Genomic DNA, 20,127 nt, shown 5'->3' with positions numbered 1-20,127 from the left:
TAAGTTCATTAAAACACGGATCCTTTCACATACATAGCCTCTTCTAATTTCAAGACTCCTCGCAATTTTAAAATCACGCCTTTCTTGCTCATTTTCTTCTAATAAAGCTGCAAATGATATGGAATCCATTTTAAGCACTAAACTTTTTTTTTAAATGATATAATGCAATTTTAAACTAAAATTTAAATTGAAATTTTTTATTTACAATCGCTCAGCTGACTTCGAATAACCAAAATTTTACATTATATGTTGGCAGCACTTTTTTCGGTTTCACATGAGTTCAGTGATAGTAAATTCTTCGAATTCGTAACGGAGGGTTGTATTCGTAGATTTTCTACGATGGATTCAAGAATAGAGCTGATTGATTTCGATCAACTGACATATTGTTGTACAAAGGCATTGTTATGATTGTGACCCCTGTTTTTTTTTGTCGATGAAGTTTCTTAAAATGTTTTGATTTGGCAAATTGCAATCCTTTTCGGAGCATATCCTCGGGGGTTGATCCCTTAAAAGGAATTGTAGAAACAGCTCCTAAAAATTTAAAAGTTTAAATTCAAAAAACAATGTATTTATATAAGGGGTTATAAATACCTGCCAATGCGCTATACAAATTTTGGAACTGTTTCAGCCCAATCTTGCCATGAGTCCCGTCCAAATTCAAAGTAATTATCACGTCTGTTTTTATAATTAGTGGTAAATTTTTCGTATTGTTGCACAATATTGATGTAATCGTAGATTCCTGTAAAATAAACAAAAAGTGTTTAAAAAGTATTTAATAGTTTGTCGATGTATTTTTACGTCCAATTGCTCCATCTCATGTACGTTACAAAGTGGAAAACACTTTACGACAGGTGTATTTTTTACTTCCTGGCGAACTAACTGCATCCAATTTTTCTAATTTCCTATCAATTGATTGTAGTTGCCTGTCAATATTTAACAATGGTTGCAGCACACAGCTTCGGACCCGCATTAGGTGGCTTCGATAATAAATTAACAAGTAAGGAAGGCTAAGTTCGGGTGTAACCGAGCATTACATACTCAGTTGAGAGCTATGGAGACAAAATATGGGAAAATCCCCATGTAGGAAAATGAAGCTAGGGTAAACCTGGAATGTGTTTGTATGACATATGTATCAAATGGAAGATATTAAAGAGTATTCTAAGAGGGAGTGGGGCATAGTTCTATAGGTGGACGCCATTTACGGATATCGCCATAAAGGTGTACCAGGGGTGACTCTATAAGTAAAGCGTTTGTACGATATGGGTATCAAATTAAAGGTATTAATGAGGGTTTTAAAAGGGAGTGATGGTAGTTTTATATATGAAGGCGTTTTCGAAATATCGACCAAAATGTGGACCAGGGTGACCCAGACCATCATCTGTGGGGTACCGCTAATTTATTTATATATGTAATACCACGAACAGTATTCCTGCCAAGATTCCAAGGGCTTTTGATTTCGCCCTTGCAGAACTTTTTCATTTTCTTCTACTAAATATGGTGTCACACCCATTTTACAAAGTTTTTTTCTAAAGTTATATTTTGCGTCAATAAACCAATCCAATTACCATGTTTCATCCCTTTTTTCGTATTTGGTATAGAATTATGGCATTTTTTTCATTTTTCGAAATTTTCCATATCGAAAAAGCGGGCGTAGTCATAGTCCGATATCGTTCATTTTAAATAGTGATCTGAGATGAGTGCCCAGGAACCTATATACCAAATTTCATCAAGATACCTCAAAATTTACTCAAGTTATCGTGTTAACGGACGGACGGACGGACGGACGGACATGACTCAAACAAATTTTTATTCGATACTGATGATTTTGATATATGGAAGTCTATATCTATCTCGATTCCTTTATACCTTTATAACAACCGGTATCCAATCAAAGTTAATATACTCTGTGAGCTCTGCTCAACTGAGTATAAAAACTATCATTAATAGTGTGACTCAATAATCCTGTAAGAACTGAATTAATTTCGATTAGCGTTTTTTTTTTTTTGCAAGCTAGTGGAAATAAAACGCTAACTAAATTTGCGAATTGCCTAGAAAGAACAACACGAAGTAACCTAGTTTAGTTGGGTAAATGGATTGGTGAAGAAGCTAAAAAAAGAGCCAATTAGCCGAAATTCTTTCACCACCTGCATAGTTCCGCCATGACGAAAGTGTATAGCTACTTGTATCAAGCCATTGATTATAGACTTGCAACAAACTCAAATGATCGCCGTGCATATGATTGAAGTTCTTACGAGCTGTATCGGCATGTATGATTTTATCTTTTAGACGATAGAATGTTGCGCTATTCACAGAAAGCATTGCAGCAATTGATACCAATTCTTCGGAACATTTCATTTCATTTTTCATTTTCATTTATTTAACAAATTTGTACAACTAAGAACTTAAGTCTTTTATATGTACATCAACTGACATTAAAAACTTATGCTAATACATTTTATGTAAATGGGAAGTTCACAATATAAAAATTTAAAGAAAACTAAAATTTACCTACTGACATAAAAGTATGCGTTTAATATATGCACTTACTTAAATTAATCTTATAACTATTACAAATTAATCGAGACACATGAATAGCAGAGGTACAGAAAACAATGAAAGGAGAAGCAAGGAAATTAGATGACATAAAGATTATTTTAGAAATAGTATTTTAGTCAAAATATAGAAGAAATATCAACATCTGCGAAGTATTTCAATATAATGCTTTTGAAGTTTCTATTATTCAGCCCTACTTTAATTGATTCGGGAATAGCGTTCCAAAGTCTAACAGCGCTAATAAAAAACAATCTGCTAGACGCTAAGTATTTGAACATCGGAACCACCAATTTACGGTTTCTTTGAGACCTGGTAAAATGCAGTTTGTCATAAAGATACTTGGGGAGCTTACATTCTAATAGTTTAAACATGAACATGCAGTTTCTGGCAGCCAAGTAATTAAGGATGTTGCATCCCAGATTTTATCCCTCCAGGGTGATATGTGATCGTATCGACCTACCCCATACACGTACCTGGTAACATTATTGAAGGTTACATTGATCTTGTTGGCGGACTCCGAGTCAAGTTTAGTATACACAAGTTCAAAGTATGTGAATTAGGGTACAATTAGCTGCATTGCAAGCTTGCGACGAGTTTCCTGTGGTGTGAACGGTGCCGATATGCGTAAGGTCCGCAGTATAACATAAACATTGCGGACTACTTTATTAACGTGGTCGAAAGAAGTTAATTTGTTATTTAATACAAAGCCAAAATTTTTAACTTTGTCAGTGGTACTAAGTGCCTGCGAGCCAATCTTTTAAGATGGAATACTTTCAGGGTCGATTTCATTTTTGGATATCGGCATAACGTACGATTTTGCAGCGTTAAGACATAAAGCATTGTTTTTAGCCCAACAGAAAACAGCAGACAGATCACAGTTTACTTTGAAGCATAAGTCTTCAACGAGGCCAACACGATTAGAAAGGTACAACTGAATATCATCAGCATATGCGTGGACGTAAACATACTTACACACGGAAAACACATCATTGACAAACATACTAAATAATAGAGGACCAAGAATTGATCCCTGAGGAACACCTGCTTTAATGGATTTAAATTCTGGCGAAGCTTTCTCTCCTCTGACCTTTTGTTCCCTACCTTGGAGGTAACTAGCCATGACTTTAATGGAACTATCAGAAAAGGCAAAGAAGTGACGGAGTTTCCAGCACAATAGCTCGTGGCTGACCGAATCGAATGCCTTAGAGAAATCCAACATGCAAAGAATGGTTAGGTCGCCATTATCAAATGGCCCTCTGATGTCATCCATGATTTTTACCATAGCAGTGGCACAACTGTGTTTAGACTTAAAGCCAGACTGTAGAGGTGAGAGCAAGTTGTTTTCTCTAACAAAATTAGATATTTGTTCAGCCATTAAAGATTCACACACTTTTGAGAACGATGGTACGATACTAATCGGTCTGAAGTCCGAAGGATGCGCAGCAAGCGGTTTCTTAGGCACAGGCACAACTATTGCTTTCTTCCAAGCAGAAGGAAAACAACCACTTCTAAAACAGTGGTTAATGATGTGGGTCAGAGGATTTACAATAAAAGGAAGAACAATTTTTACGAATTTTAACGAAACCCCATCATTACCCACGGCACACGATTTTATAGACAAGATAGACTTTATTACGTCACACTCACTAACACACTTAAACTCAAACGTATTAATAAAAGTATTGACAAGTTCAGGCATCCTCTCAGGAGAGACAGAGCTGGAGTTGTTGCTGGAACCGATGAAAAAATTATTTAGTATGTCAGGGTCAATACAGCATTCCACCTTATTTCTCCCATGGACCTTTAGGGTTTTAAGGTTACGCCAAAGCGCTTTTGATGGCAGAGAAGGATCCAATTTGCTATGAAAGAAATTCTATTTGGACTGCCTAATTACGGCAGTCGCTTCGTTGCGAGCAGCTTTGTACAAAGCCCATGAAGCATCATTTCGGGACCTTCTCCATTTGGCGTGCAGCTTATTGCGCTTTTTTATTGCACAAATAACTCTTCTACTAAACCAAGGACAAGATTTATTTAAAACATGGACAGTACGTGTAGGGACATGACGATCAAATATGACATTTATGTTTTGGGTAAGATGTTCAAGTTTCTTATCTACCGTATCTAAATACCAACAATCGTACCAAGGAATACAGGAACAATCGCTGAGCAACACAGAACGGAAATCACGATATACATAAACATATGGCTCAGGACGATTAAACCCAACGTTAACAGTACAAAAAATTAGGTCATGGTCTGATACAAAACAAAGCTGGTCAAATTTAAGAATATATGTCAAGTCAGATATCATAAAATAGTCTAATAAGCTGGGATTGGAGTTGTTAGCGTACCTCGTAGGCATTGTGTCATTTACTATGACTAAACCAGCTGTTGAAACTTGATCACACAGTTTTTTACTATAGGAGTCATTTACAAGTAAATTAACATTGAAATCACCGCTAATGACGTAACATTCATAATCAATTATATACACGGACAGGGCAGTAAAAAAACAATCTAACGTGAAACATTTAGACGGGTTATAAACACAAGAAACTAAAGCTTTTTTTACACCATCAGAAAACTTCTCTAACAGCAGGCACCTCAGTGTGTACAGCTTTACAGATGTTAGCGAAGATCTCCACACACTTCTCATTAACAACATTAGGTATGCCGCTTAAAATTAGATCAGTGGAAACTGCCACATTTTCACATCTATCAACTTCTTTCTTTAGTGACATTACCTCTGCTTTTAGAACATTTGTACCTAAAATTACGGAATTCAAATTTAATAATCCTGTTTACAATGTATGGAATTCCGATTATGAAATCAAACTAATTTTTACGCATTGATTAGTTACATTTCAAATTCGGAATGGAATTTTTCCAAACTATTTCTCACTAACCAACACATTTTACCCATCATGGAAATTCGGCCATACGTCTACCCAATTTTGTTAGTTCACCATAGTGATTGAGCGCACCCAAAGTGTATAATTGTTCTAGAGTTAAGTTTCGGCGATATTTGTAGCCAGCACAACTTTCCTAACATTGGGTGGTGGAGGTTCGAAAATGTTTGCTTGCATATCACTTGGTAGATTTGCATACACTGATATGATGGGAAGTTCACGTATCTTTGGAGCCCAAACGCTTAACTCGATCTCTTAAAACTTCTTGGCATGTTTCAATTTCATCTTGTATACGAAATATAGGCGCATCATCAAAGAGTTTTGAAAATTTAGCAGCATCCAAAGTTACACTGCAAACTAAAAGCTTTAATTCTGGTCGGAAGCGTGCTATAACTTTGGATATAAGAAAATCATTAAATGTTTGGAAAACTTAAATTTGAGAAAATTACCTACCCTTTTTCAAATCCTACGGCATGTAATAGCTCGTTATCCTTAACAATTCACGGCCTTTTTAATGTTTTTTTCGCAACTTGTAGCGCTTGCTTTTTGTGTTCCCAAAAATACACAAAACGTTTGGCAAACAGTGTTTACATATGTTAAAATTAGAGTTGACCGATAAGAACGATACATTTACGGTTGAAAACATTTTAATTAAACAATTATTCATTAAAATAAAAGAAAATTTACACAAAAACATCTTGTAGTTCGTATGAAAAACTATAGAACAGCATATCAGCTGTTCGCTCGCGGGTCTACTGTGACGTAGTTTCGCAGAACGAAGCAATTTTGAACTCGTGAAAGCGCAATCTGGGTAGGTGATTTGTGTTTGATCACAAATCAAACACAGAAGATTGCGCATTCACGACTTCAAAGTTGCTTCGTTCTGCGCATTACGTCACACTTGACTGCTTGATCGAATGAAAGAAAGAAAGAAAAAACAAGAGCTAAAGGAAAATGACGTAAAAAAATTGCCCATAAAAAACAGCTGATCTTTTGTTTACATGTGCAATGCGCAATCTGTGTGTGTGATTTGTGGTGTTTAATACCACTCCCAACATTCGACTGAAAAAATCGATTGTTTTCTTAAAATTAAACTATCGATAGTGCCATCGTTAGTTTTGCAGCTCTTGACAACAAAAAACAGCTGTTATATCTTTTCCGTGCATGAAAACATTGAACATTAGTGTACGTCGGTGTAGTTGACATCATTTTATTTGCAATGTTTATTATATATTCTCTTCGTTTACTTCATCAAGACATAACTTGAAACATTGGGCCCACTTTGCAAAGGTGGCACTACAGCCACTGCAACTTACACCGCTGAGTTCAATAAATCTGCAGGTACTCTACCAGAAACAATTGTTGACTCCTTCCTAACAGTCAGTAGTATGTAAATTGGAGTTATTGACAACCGAGAACAAATCACTAAAACTATTTCACGTGCTCCTGAGCTGGAAAAATATTTAGATCAAAATTTTTTTAGAGGAAACCCAGCAAGTGCGGTCTAAAGAGGTAAATCTGAGTGCTATAGCTCCAGATTTACATGGAGTTTGATCAGTGCTGAATATTTTTCAGTATACCGGGTGAATGTACTGAAAAGCTAAAATAACATGCAGAAGATAATACAAAATTAAAAATATAAAATAGGGGGACTCATGTAACCGTATAAATGCCTTATAAAGTGTGTAAACGTATAAATTTATCTAGTTTAATCATTTACACAATTTGTATAAATTTACGCGCACATTTCATTAGGGGGACTCATGAAAGCATATAAACTTATAAGGTGTAAAATTATATCCATTTACACACGCTGTTATATGAACGCACCTAGTAATACTCTTGATAAACTTGATTGTTTATCAGCGGCATTATTGCCAAATTAAATTTTTTTGATTGTTATACAAATTAAAAAATGCCAAGATTAAGTGAAATATCAAAACTAAAACGCTTTTACTTGCTGATGTTGAAGATTTCTGATGAAAATGCCTGCTGTAATGTCTGCAAGGTCGCATTCCTTTGAGTTTACCGTGTTTACACAATGAAATGTGCGCGTAAATTTATCCAAATTGTGTAAATGATTTTTCATACAAAATTTGACAGCTCGTTTACGCACTAGATAAATTTATACGTTTACACACTTTATAAGGCATTTATAAGGTTACATGAGTCCCCCTATTGTGTAAACACGGTAAACTCAAAGGAATGCAACCTTGCAGACATTACAGACGGCATTTTCATCAAAAATCTCCAACATCAGCAAGTAAAGGCGTTTTAGTTTTGATTTTTCACTTAATCTTGGTATTTTTTAATTTGTATAACAATCAAAAAAATTTTTTTGGAAATAATACAGCTGAAAAACAATCAAGTTTATCAAGAGTATTACTAGGTGCGTTCATATAACCGCGTGTGTAAATGGATATAATTTTACACCTTATAAGTTTATATGCTATCATGAGTCCCCTAATAATTTATTCGTATCACTTGAGGATATGAATAAACGACTTCAGGCGGTAGGAGAAAAAATGTAAGCAAGGAAACATGCAGAAAGCGAATTGGATATTGCAGCACCCAAAGAATAAATAAATGCTTGTTATTCTTTTATATTTTTGTGGGTACAAATATTTCTTTGGATGATGTGTACTACCCGGGATGATTGAGGTGAAATGATTCCACAGTTATTAAAAAATGCCAAAATTCAAAATATGGTTTGTAGAAAAATGAAGTAGTTAGCAGTATAGAGGGTGGTGTTTATTATCTACAATTATGTACAAATTTACAAGAACGTGAAATATATATGATCCTGTATATACTTCCAAAATAATAATAATGGTGTTTTTTCTTGTTCCCATGTGCTGTTTTTAATTGTTCCCATTGATTGGTTATCCTAAAGGTTTTTACCCGACTCCGAACGCATATGCTTAGGTAGATGAATTTCTAGCTGAGAAACTTTTCAAAAAGGATTGAAAAGCATTATCCGAAAATTTAACCATAACTTGGGCGTAGTCGTTAAGTCATAGTAATTTAGGTTCGGTATAGGGCTCTAAATTTTTCTTAAATAATTCAATTCCTGTCTTAAAAAGGGCATACAGCTGACTAATCCCAACTGTACCCAAAAGGGACTAAAGGGGATCAATTATGCCCAACTGTAGACAGAAGAGATCCATCGGGGATCAATCTCTTTAGGAATTAATCGCACGATTTTTTGCAGGGTACTTAATCAACTTGTGGATTAATATACACATAAAAACCTACCATCTGCAAAAACAAAATCGATTCATAATTAGAAGAGATCTTCACAACAAATATGTACAAAGAAATTACTGGTAACATTATTAAAGGCAGGCATGCTTAAAACGAAACGATATCATTTCGTTACGATAATCAACGTTAATAAACGAAACGAAGTCATTTCGTTTCGTTTATTAACGTTAAGAACGCCAAATTAACGTTAGTTTGACGATCTTAACGTTAATAAACGAAACGAAGTGACTTCGTTTCGTTTATTAACGTTGATTATCGTAACGAAATGATATCGTTTCGTTCGTTAAGCATGCCTGATTAAAGGTCACAGTGACCTTGTTAGCAAACCCCGAGACAAGTTTAATATATAACAGTTCAAAATAAGTCAAATTGATATCAGATCAGATTCTTATCAGATACACAACTGATAGGTAACAGATTTAGCAAATTCTTATCAGATACACAGCTGATAGATAACAGATTTTTTCAATTAGAAGAGATCATTCAAGGTTCGAATCGAGCTCAAGGCCAGAAAAATAATTTTTTTCTAATGATAATTATTGTTATTTTTTAATTTTTCTAAATTTGAAAAATTGTATTTTGTTTTTGGAATAGTAAGTAGAAAATTTTTCAGACAACCTGCCATAGCTGCGCAGATAGATCCATTTCGAAGGGTGCTAAGCCTTCATCATCAGTACGCTTTAGGCATGCTGCGCTAACCATTTAGCTATACAGCGGTGGTTTGTTTGACTGGCAAATTTGGTTAAATGGTTAGCGCAGCATGCCTAAAGCGTACTGATGATGAAGGCTTAGCACCCTTCGAAATGGATCTATCTGCGCAGCTATGGCAGGTTGTCTGAAAAATTTTCTACTTACTATTCCAAAAACAAAATACAATTTTTCAAATTTATAAAAATTAAAAAATAACAATAATTATCATTAGAAAAAAATTATTGTTCTGGCCTTGAGCTCGATTCGAACCTTGAATGATTTATCAATAGGCCGATAAAAACAAAAACAATTATTAGAAGAGATCTTCACAACAAATATGTACAAGGAAATTACCGGTAACATTATTAAAGGTTACAGTGACCTTGTTAGCAAACCCCGAGTCAAGTTTAATATATAACAGTTCACAATAAGTAAAACATGATATCAAACCAGATTCTTATCAGATACACAACTGATAGGTAACAGACTTATCAGATACACATCTGATAGATAACAGATTTTTTCGATCGCTCGTTTAAAATCATGTCAAATAATCATATGACTGTATTAGCAAATCTTGATAAGATCATGAAAGTATTAAGAAAAACTAAAAAGAATATTTTGATAGTTTTGGAAATTTACAGCCACCGATTGAGCTGATTAATTATCTGGAGTGACCAATACATTACAATTATGAGCAGAAAGAAAAATACAACACAGTAAATTATGTTTAAAATTTTTGTTTAATAAAAATAAATTATATAAAATATAAATTGTTTATTATTTTTTTCTTAAATGTATTACAGTAAAGTACTACTATAAGGTTTCGAAATGACTATAAGCATAAGTATCAATATGATTTTCTCGTACAATTCGCTTAGAGCTGATTTATAAATATTTTGTGTAAGTGTTCATAATTTTGTAGGCTTCCTCATCCAAACGCTCTAGGTGTGAGCAATTGTAAGTGTCTGGGCCATCTATGCTATTAGAATTCGACCAAACACATTTTTCCTAGTGTTCACCGAATTGATTTTACTTAATTTATCTCTATACTCAATTTTTGAATAAATTTCGAAAAGCCTTTTCCTCTGCTCTTCAGGTAAAATACGTTTAAATTGTTTCAGAAAATTAAATATGTCTACTGCTGCTGACGATGACGGTGTCATGTTTGTGATTACTGAACCTTCATATGCAATGTTTGATAATAACGATCAACATGAATTATTGTTGGATTTATATCGTACGAAGTGTGCTCATATAATGTTTCTCGTTTATGTAATATCTCCTTATTGTCTTCCGGAAATTCAAAGCAATAGATATTTAATGTACGCTGTATATAATTGGTGTAATAAGAGCATTTAATTCGTATTTCACAATTATCGTAAACTAAATTGAAATGTCTATAAAAAACCTCTGGGCTTTCAAGAATGCCTCCTATTCTCTTTTCCTTTTCAACTAGTAATTCTTTAAAATTGTAAATAGCCTCTAGAATGGTGTATTCACTTTTTTTTTCACACGATGTGACTCACTCTTTTGATCGCGGATCGTTGTTATAAAGAATCCCCCAGGGCTCTGCGTTGTTGTTGTTGTTGATGTTGTTTTTAATAATGAGGGGTTGAGCTCAGGAAAACTCTGATCTAACAATTGAATTGTTACATTTATTTTTAAGCGTAATGAAGTGTTTGGAATATTCTATTCCAAACTAGTCTGTTTACATTTTCAAAATTTCTAAAGCTGTTTATATTTTGTTCTTGATTCGTAAATTGATTATAGGGATAACTTATTTCATAACTTAAGTGAAACAGGTAAATAAGTAAAATTTTTAATAAATTAGCTAATTTCATATCGGTTTTTTTATTTTTGTCTATATACGTGTGAGTCACATTATACAATGATCATATTATATTGTAACGAATGTTAGCAGCACTGAGCGATGCTATCGTCTATAAGCCGATGCTAAGCAGTGACGTGAATTCACATCAATAATTCAATCATTATGTCTACACATATGTACATATACCCAGCGGAGATGAGATGCCCAAACACATGCAGACATCTTATTGAGATGCTCCTAAATGTAGGCAATTATAATTGTGGAAGGGTCGCTCACACATACAAGCGCATGGGGTGTGAGAGAAGCTATACAAATTATACAATTGTAGTTACACTGAGAAGTTTGAGAGCTGATGGACTAGTAGATTCTGGAAGCGCCTAGAAGATGCGAACAGAGAGTATAAAAGGCAGCAGATGTAGAGGCGCTGGAATTCAGTTTGATTTGAGTTGTCAAGCAGTTTCGACTAAGCCGCTATCTAGCGAGCAAGAGCAGTATTATTTTGAATAGTAGAGTTTCATTTGAGCTATCAATCAGTTTGGTTATTAAGCAAGCTATTCGTTGCACAGTTTGAGTGTTATTGTGAAGTACTTTAATAAAGGCCATTTTGCATTATTACAAATTGGAGTTATTTATTCAACAGTTTAGTGATTCGAACTTAGCAGAGGATTGCAAGTAAGAGGATTTGCAAGTAAATTCGTTACAATTGTTGTCAGAAGAAGAATAGTTGAATAAATTCCTGAGGACAACAAGGATATGGCAAAGTTCATGGAATTGAAGATCCAGCAACTGAAGAAGGAGTTGGAGAGCCGTGGATTGAATACAAGCGGCGTTAAACTCGAACTTCAGGCACGGCTACGAGAGGCAATGGAAGCAGAAGGAATTGATGTGGACGAGTATGTCTTTTATCCTGATGGAGACGAGACAACAACAAAAATTAAAGAGAAAAACGAAACATCGCAGACAGTTACGAGCACAGACTTGAACATGATTTTGGCTGCAATATCTGCTCAAACATCGATAGTGGCTTCTCAACTGGAATCGCAAAAGACAGAAATAACATCTCAACTGTCATCACAGATGGAGTCCCAAGAGACACGTATAACATCAAAGTTTGAAGCACAAGAAACGCGTATTTCGGAAATTTCAGCACAAATTTCAGCACAGATATCATCTCAGATCTCCACACAACTAGAAGAGCAGGAAGTCCGTATATCATCTAAACTGGAAGCGCATATGGAAGAAAAACTAATCCAGTTTCATGAAGGCTTCAGTGGTCGACAAGATAAAATCGAGGCCGAGGTGGATGCTTTGAGAGGACGTACCGAGCAGTTGCAACTAAATCGCCCAGCAGTTTCAACGAGTAATCCAAAGGTAAAAACACCATCCTTTGATGGTTCTGTTCCTTTCCAGGTCTTTAAGCTACAATTTGAGAAGACCGCAACAGTGAACAACTGGAATGCTGAAGATAAAGTTGCTGTACTGTTCATGGCGTTGAAAGGGCCTGCAGCTGAGATTTTACAAACCATTCCAGAGGGCGAACGGAACTGTTATGTAGCATTGATGGGCGCTCTAGAGAGACGATACGGAACTGAGCATAGGAGACAGATATACCAAATGGAGTTGCTGAACCGCTTCCAGAGACCTGGTGCAACATTGCAAGAGTTTGCGTCGGATATTGAAAGGCTAGCACATTTAGCAAATGCAGACGCACCCGTGGAATACACTGAAAGGGTAAAGATTCAGAGCTTTATAAATGGCATACGTGACGTAGAAACGAAGCGAGCGACATATGCAAACCCAAAACCTACATTCGCAGAAACGGTATCCCATGCACTGACTCAAGAAACAGCATTGCTTCTGTGTAAGCCAGTTTACAAAGCACGCCGTGTGGATGTAGAAAGGCCAGAGTGGGTAGACGCAATATTGGAGGCGCTGATAGGATCGCAAAAGCGGAGTGAAAAAGTTATCAAATGCGTGAAGTCCGGTCACATTGCACGTCATTGCGATCTTGGTCCTAATAGTTCCAACAATGTGGGTGGCCGTAAACGCAAAGCTGGAGGAGATGAGCAAGAGCGAGTGAGAGGTAGAGATCGAGAGCTAGATCCAGCTTTGAATGCCATGTGTTGCAAATTGGTAGAAAATCGAGCAGTCTTACCGTCAGAGGGAATGTAGATGGTAAAGAATGTGTACTTACTGTAGATACGGGCGCATCGCATTCCTTGATCCGATCTGACTTGGTCAACAGGAGAATAAACCCGTTACCTGGAGCAAAGTTGCGTACGGTCACTGGCGAGTGTAACCAAGTTCAGGGAGAAGTGATATGTGAAGTGTTGATTGGAAAGGTCACGGTTCTACACAAATTCGTTGTGGCGAAGATCGTTGAAGAAGTCATATTGGGAGTGGACTTCTTGGTTGACCATGACATCAAGATCGATATGCAGAGAAGGGTGATGCGTTATGAGAACCAGGATATACCACTTAACTTCAAGTTGGAGAAAGGGTTCAGTAGTAATCGAGTACTGGTGGAGAAGACTCGACAAAAACCACGGAAGGTAAAGGTTAATAGGTCGAATGGGCCAAATAAAGCAAAATCAAAAGTACCTGCGAGTGAAACACCTTCATTGACAAAACCTAAAAGACGCAGGAAAACGAAGCAACGAATTTCCGAGAAAGAATGCGAGGGTAGTTTCAAGCCGGAGCGCACTACTGTTGTGAAACGTGGGAACGATACTGATTATGCGAAGCCAATCCATCAAGCGCAAGCTCTACGAAGTAGTTCATTGGCCGAGCAACAGAGTGCGAGGGAACGATCCAGGATAATGAGTAGTAAGATGAAACACAGGTACGACAAGGGAAATAATTTGGAAGGTTTCCGGGAGGGAGATTTGGTACTGCTATACAACCCTTACCGGCGGAAAGGTGTTCCATCCAAGATTCGGTGCAGTTGGGAAGGCCCGTAGAAAGTTGTGAAGAAGATCAGCGATACCATATATTGCATACAAACCACAGGGAAACCACGGATTAGAAGAGTGGTTCATTTGGAAAGGCTGGCAGCGTATAGATCGAGAGATTTGTCTGATCGGGACGATCAGACTTAGGTGGAGGGCAGTGTAATGAATGTTAGCAGCACTGAGCGATCTATCGTCTATAAGCCGATGCTAAGCAGTGACGTGAATTCACATCAATAATTCAGTCGTTATGTCTACACATATGTACATACACGCAGCGGAGATGAGATGCCCAAACACATGCAGACATCTTATTGAGATGCTCCTAGATGTAGGCAATTATAATTGTGGCAGTGTCGCTCACACATACAAGCGCATGGGGTGTGAGAGAAGCTATACAAATTATACAATTGTAGTTACACTGAGAAGTTTGAGAGCTGATGGACTAGTAGATTTTGGAAGCGCCTAGAAGATGCGAACAGAGAGTATAAAAGGCAGCAAATGTAGAGGCGCTGGAATTCAGTTTGATTTGAGTTGTCAAGCAGTTTCGACTAAGACGCTATCTAGCGAGCAAGAGCAGTATTATTTTGAATAGTAGTCTCATTTGAGCTATCAATCAGTTTGGTTATTACGCAAGCTATTCGTTGCACAGTTTGAGTGTTATTGTGAAGTACTTTAATAAAGGCCATTTTGCATTATTACAAATTGGAGTTATTTATTCAACAGTTTAGTGATTCGAACTTAACAGAGAATTGCAAATAAGAGGATGTGCAAGTAATTACAATATGTTTGTCTATAGTTTTTTACATCAATTATTTCTATATGTGGTCTTTTAAATGAAGTATCCTGGGCTATAATATTTTCAATATCACCATTACTAAGAATTCGTTCAGTTTCAATTTCGCGATATTCAAAGCACTTTATACTAAACATTTTTTCCACGTATCTACTATCATAAGTACAACGAATTGGTAGATCAAAATTATCATATTCCAATTTAAAATGTGCCTCAATGATTCCTCCAATATCAGATTCCTTTTCAATGAGCTCTCTACGAAATGCTTCTATAGCTTCATCTATAGTAAAAGTTCTCATAGGCTTCCCTTCCGTTGAAAAATTATCTTTAGACGATGGTGCGATTGTTGTGGATGGTGAAAATAATGGTATCGTTAACAACACTTCAATTTCTTCTTCGTCATTAGTAATAATAATGAAATATTGATTGATAAAATATCATTACTATTGGGTAATGTTAAATTAAATTGAATACTTTTCGAGTTTTGGTTTATCGCAAGCGCATTACTATCTAGGTTTTCTCAAAATGGTGCTCCGTAAGTAGTTTTTAAAACAAATAATAATAATGAGATATAAAATTTAAATTTCATTGTGATATATCCCTTTGTTTACGTCAATTTAAAATTAGGTTGATATTGGAAAAAAATGTATTTATATACTTACTTTTCTTTTTCTTCTTCTTCTTATTCTCACCCTTTTATAATAAAAAAAAACACTAAAGTTAAGATTTCTAATTCTATTTTATTTCATTATAAATTTAAATTACTAGCCGATATGTATTTGAACAAAATATATGCTGATTTTAAAGCACAACGAATTTGTCGTTGGTTGATTTTCACATTACAATCAGTATGGAAATGATATTGACAACGCACAACATCTGGGTGTAAACTATATAATCTAAAGAGATTCATTCCATCACATCCTGTACTCTCCTCTTCAATGTTAAACACCGGCTTTTGGAGGAACTCTGCTATCCATACACTTTTTTCTTGCCCCTTAATATAAACTTTTATGTTCTTCAATGTTGACATCAAATAGTTTTTTACAGATTTAAAACTAATAAATTATGGTGGTGTAATATTAACCAATTAGCTTGTCGTTGATTATCCTTACTCAGATCCGAAAATTCAAATGGAGCTTTTATGTGGAAACAATGGAATTCTTTATTGTTGAGGACCATAGCTATTTCCTTTACAATAAATCTATTAACGTATGCTTTAAAGCCTTGAACATCTACTGTCGCAAACATTATGAAAATTAATAAACAAATATCTTTGTAAAGGTAGGCTTTTTATACGTTAAGCACAGACAGGTGAAGCATAGTTGGGTATAAAATAGAATTTTTATATTTCGCCCACACTTATATACTTTAGAAATATGGACCCTTTAAAATTTGGAGCCCCCCTTTAAAATCTGAGCTCGATCTTCTGCTGCACTGATGAACTTCTAAGCTATTTTTTTCTTGCAGTCAGAATACAAAACAAATAATTCGAAGCTTTTTCTTATAGATCGGCTAGAACTTATGCGTCTAAATGCAGGTACACAAACTTACAAACTAATAAGAAGATAAACAATGTTTAGTCTTCATATTTATTTGCGGTTTTGTGAAATTCTCACATGCATATATATACATATGCAATGTTGAACAGTTAAGGTTTCTTATCAGCATATTTTGATTTTTTCTCTTGTACAAACATTTCCCAAGCGTAGGTATTAATTCCATTATTTTTTAAAAATCTCTTATCATCTAAAAACTTAACGTTACTTTATTTATTTCTTGTGTATACAATTCATGAAATTTTGATCTAAAATATACATTGAGTCAAAGTACATCTTCTTTTCGAATAAACATCTTTTAAAATCATTTGCAGAAAGTTTGAGAGTAACACATTGTTTAACACCCTTAATTTTTTAATCTCTTTTTCTTCTTGATCGATGTGAATAGAATAAATTGTTTGTTCTCAAACCAATAAATTCCTTCATTATTAGTACAAGATTGGGAAAATACTAGTATTGGGGGAAGAGATACGAAAAATTAGGTACTAGGGACTTAATAGCAAAACCAAATTTCCATAGTCTGAGCAAATTTTCTAATAATTTAATAGCAATTCAATTGAAACAAATGTCAACTCTGTGAGACAACACGCCCTTATCTAAATGTATGTATATGGATGGGTGTGTCTGTGTCGGTATGTATTTTGCGGTTTGTTGATATATATACATATATATATTATTTATATGATGTCATTTTTACGGCAAAGCTCTGCTAAAGGTAAAAAGCTCTAAGCTTTTTCTTATTCACCTCTAAACTTTTTCTTATGCGCCACCTAGCGGAAGTTAGCCAGAGGTGAGATCAGCCAGAACACAAACCAGAAAAACGTATGTACCACCTAGCGGAATTGTTGAATGATCTTGAGCAGCCAGAGGTGAGATTAGCCAGAACACAAACGGAAGAACGGGTGCGACACCTAGAGGTGTATAGATCGGTGAATGGTGAGATTAGCCAGAACACAAACCTATTTTCCTTGCACCATTTTTCCCATACAAAATTGGCCTAGAACCCGCATTTCCATTATACTATGATAGAATGAGATGCACCCGTATCTATAGTCAGGAAACGTTCCTTTCCATCCCCATGTCCTCCGACAGTAAGATTGTTTGACCTTCTTCCTATTTGCGAGATAGAGATTATGGGGCATTCAATTGAAGGAGCCAGCTGTCGTCCCTTGCGGCTGACTCGCTTTAGTTTAACGATTGAGTGGACTTGGAGATTGGCTCATCTCCTTCAGCTCTGCGTTTACGGCCACCCACATTGTTGGAGCTATTGGGACCGGTGCTGCAATGTCTTGCAATATGACCTGGGTTGCCGCACTTGAAACATTTAATAACTCCGGCATTTTTCTATTGTGATCCCTTCAGTGCTTCCAAAATTGTGTCTACCCACTCTGGCCTTTCTACTTCCACACGATGAGCCTTATATGCTGGTTTGCTCAATAGGGAGGCAGTTTCCTGAGTCAATGCATGTGATACCGTTTCAGCAAATGTCAGCTTTGGGTTTGCGTATGTAGCTCGCTTCATTTCCACGTCCCGTATGCCATTTATAAAACTCTGGATTTTTACCCTCTCGGTGTATTCCACGGGTGCGTCCGCATTTGCGGGATGAACCAATCTTTCAACATTGGAGGCAAACTCCTGCAAAGTCTCATTCGCTCTTTGGTGACGGTTTTGCAACTCAATTTGGAATATCTGTTTTCTATGATCGCTTCCATAACGTCTCTCGACAGCGGCCATCAATGCTTCATAGTTGTTCCGCTCTCATTCGGGAATCGTCTGAAGGATTTCGGCTGCTGGCCCTTTCAATGCCACGAACAGAGTTGCAACTTTATCTTCAGCATTCCAGTTGTTCGCTGCCGACGTCATCTCAAATTGGAGCTTAAATACCTGGAAAGGAACAGAACCATCAAACGTTGGGGATTTTACATTCAGAGTAGACGTTGACGTTATTGGACGGTTCAATTGTAACTCCTGAATACGATCTTTTAAAGCATCTATCTCGGCCTCCATTTTATCTTGTCGACCACTGAACCCTTCCTGAAACTGCGTTAGTTTCTCTTCCATACGCGATTCTAGTTGTGCAGAAATCTGCGATGATACCTGTGCTGAATTTTGTGTCGACATTTCTGATATACATACGTGCTTCTTGTGCTTCAATTTTAGATGTTATTTCTGACGACATTTCTGAGATACGTGTCTCCTGTGATTCAATCTTCGCTGTTATACGGTTCTCCTGCGATTCTAGTTGTTTTTCCATCTTGGATGTTATACGGTCCTCCTGGGATTCCATATATGTCTTCTGTTCTTCCAGTTGTGATGACATGTTGGTGGATATTTGTGATGACATTTCGGACATTTGTGCCGATATTGCAGCCAATATCATGTTCAAGTCTGTGTTCGCCATTGTCTGCGGTGTTTCATTTTTCTCCTCCAATTTTGTTGTCTCATCGCCATCAAGATGAAAGACATACTCTTCCACGTCAATTCCTTCTAATTCCATTGCCTCTCGTATTCGTGCCTGAAGTTCGAGTTTAATGCCGGTTGTATTCAATCCACGGCTCTCCAACTCCTTCTTCAGTTGCTGGATCTTCAATTCACTGAACTTTGCCATGTCCTTGTTGTCCTCTGGAATTTATTCAACAGTTCCTCTTCTGACACCAATTGTAACGTATTTACTTGCAATTCCCCTTATTTGAAATCTTCTACTAAGTTCGAATCACTAAACTGTTGAATAAATAACTCCAATATTGAATAATGGAAAAATGGCCTTTATTAAAGTACTTCACAATAAATAATACTGCTATTGCTCGCCAGATAGCGTCTTAATCAAAATTGAATTATTGCGCCTCGACTGTTGTTGCCTTTTATACTCTCTGATTTCCTCGTTCGCATCTTCTAGGCGCTTCAATTTCTCAGCTATAACTACAATTGCACGATTTTATAGCTTCTCTCATTGCATACTTTCGGGAGTATCTCAGATATATGCATGTAGTTCTGCGTTGCTTCTCAGCTGCGTGTACGTACATATGTGTAGACATAATGATTTATTCGTTTATATAGATACAAGTGACTGTCTGCTTTATTGTTGTTGTGACTTCATTTACTTAGCATCAGACTAGGGATGTGAGTATCACTTAGTGTCACTCATATTCATCACAATATTATAAAAGGAATAACAGTTTCAGCTGCCCTGCTTAAAATTATATTCGTTGGGTGCCTAAGACTGTAGCTTCCCTACCAATGGTGCGGAAGATCGGCATATGTATCTCAAAGACTACAGGCACTTTAGCTTAACATCATTTCTGCTCCCAATCTTTGAGAGGCTGATAGATGTGTACGTAAAGTCCAAAGTGGATGAAAACTGCTCTCCACAACACAACGTGCGTACACCAAAGGCAGGTCGGTAGACGCTGCACTGCATAGAGCGAGCCCTGGAATATAAGGAGTATGATCTAGGAGTGTACTTACCCATTGAACAATGTTTTTAAACTGGCAATCACGGATTCACTTAAATACACTAAAGCACATCCTGCCATAACCAGATGGATAGGCTGCATGTTAAATTGTAGGAAGGTTA

General features: G+C 36.3%; 1 long non-coding RNA gene across 1 annotated transcript in view; it reads right to left on the bottom strand.

The window, feature by feature from the left end:
• Positions 1 to 367: 367 nt before the first annotated feature.
• LOC137244200 (uncharacterized) overlaps positions 368 to 20,127 on the bottom strand; it is a 79,211-nt gene continuing 59,451 nt past the window's right edge. Inside the window, exons 2-3 of the long non-coding RNA XR_010950841.1 lie at positions 592 to 739; positions 368 to 531 (exon numbers count right to left, since the gene is read on the bottom strand). This is a non-coding gene — a long non-coding RNA (uncharacterized lncRNA). The remainder of the gene's footprint in view (positions 532 to 591; positions 740 to 20,127) is intronic.

The sequence above is a fragment of the Eurosta solidaginis genome, chromosome 3, assembly GCF_040869045.1.
Source record: "Eurosta solidaginis isolate ZX-2024a chromosome 3, ASM4086904v1, whole genome shotgun sequence".
Lineage (NCBI taxonomy): Eukaryota > Metazoa > Arthropoda > Insecta > Diptera > Tephritidae > Eurosta > Eurosta solidaginis.
Note: the sequence above shows the minus strand (reverse complement) of the source record. Positions and strands in the feature narration are given on the sequence as shown.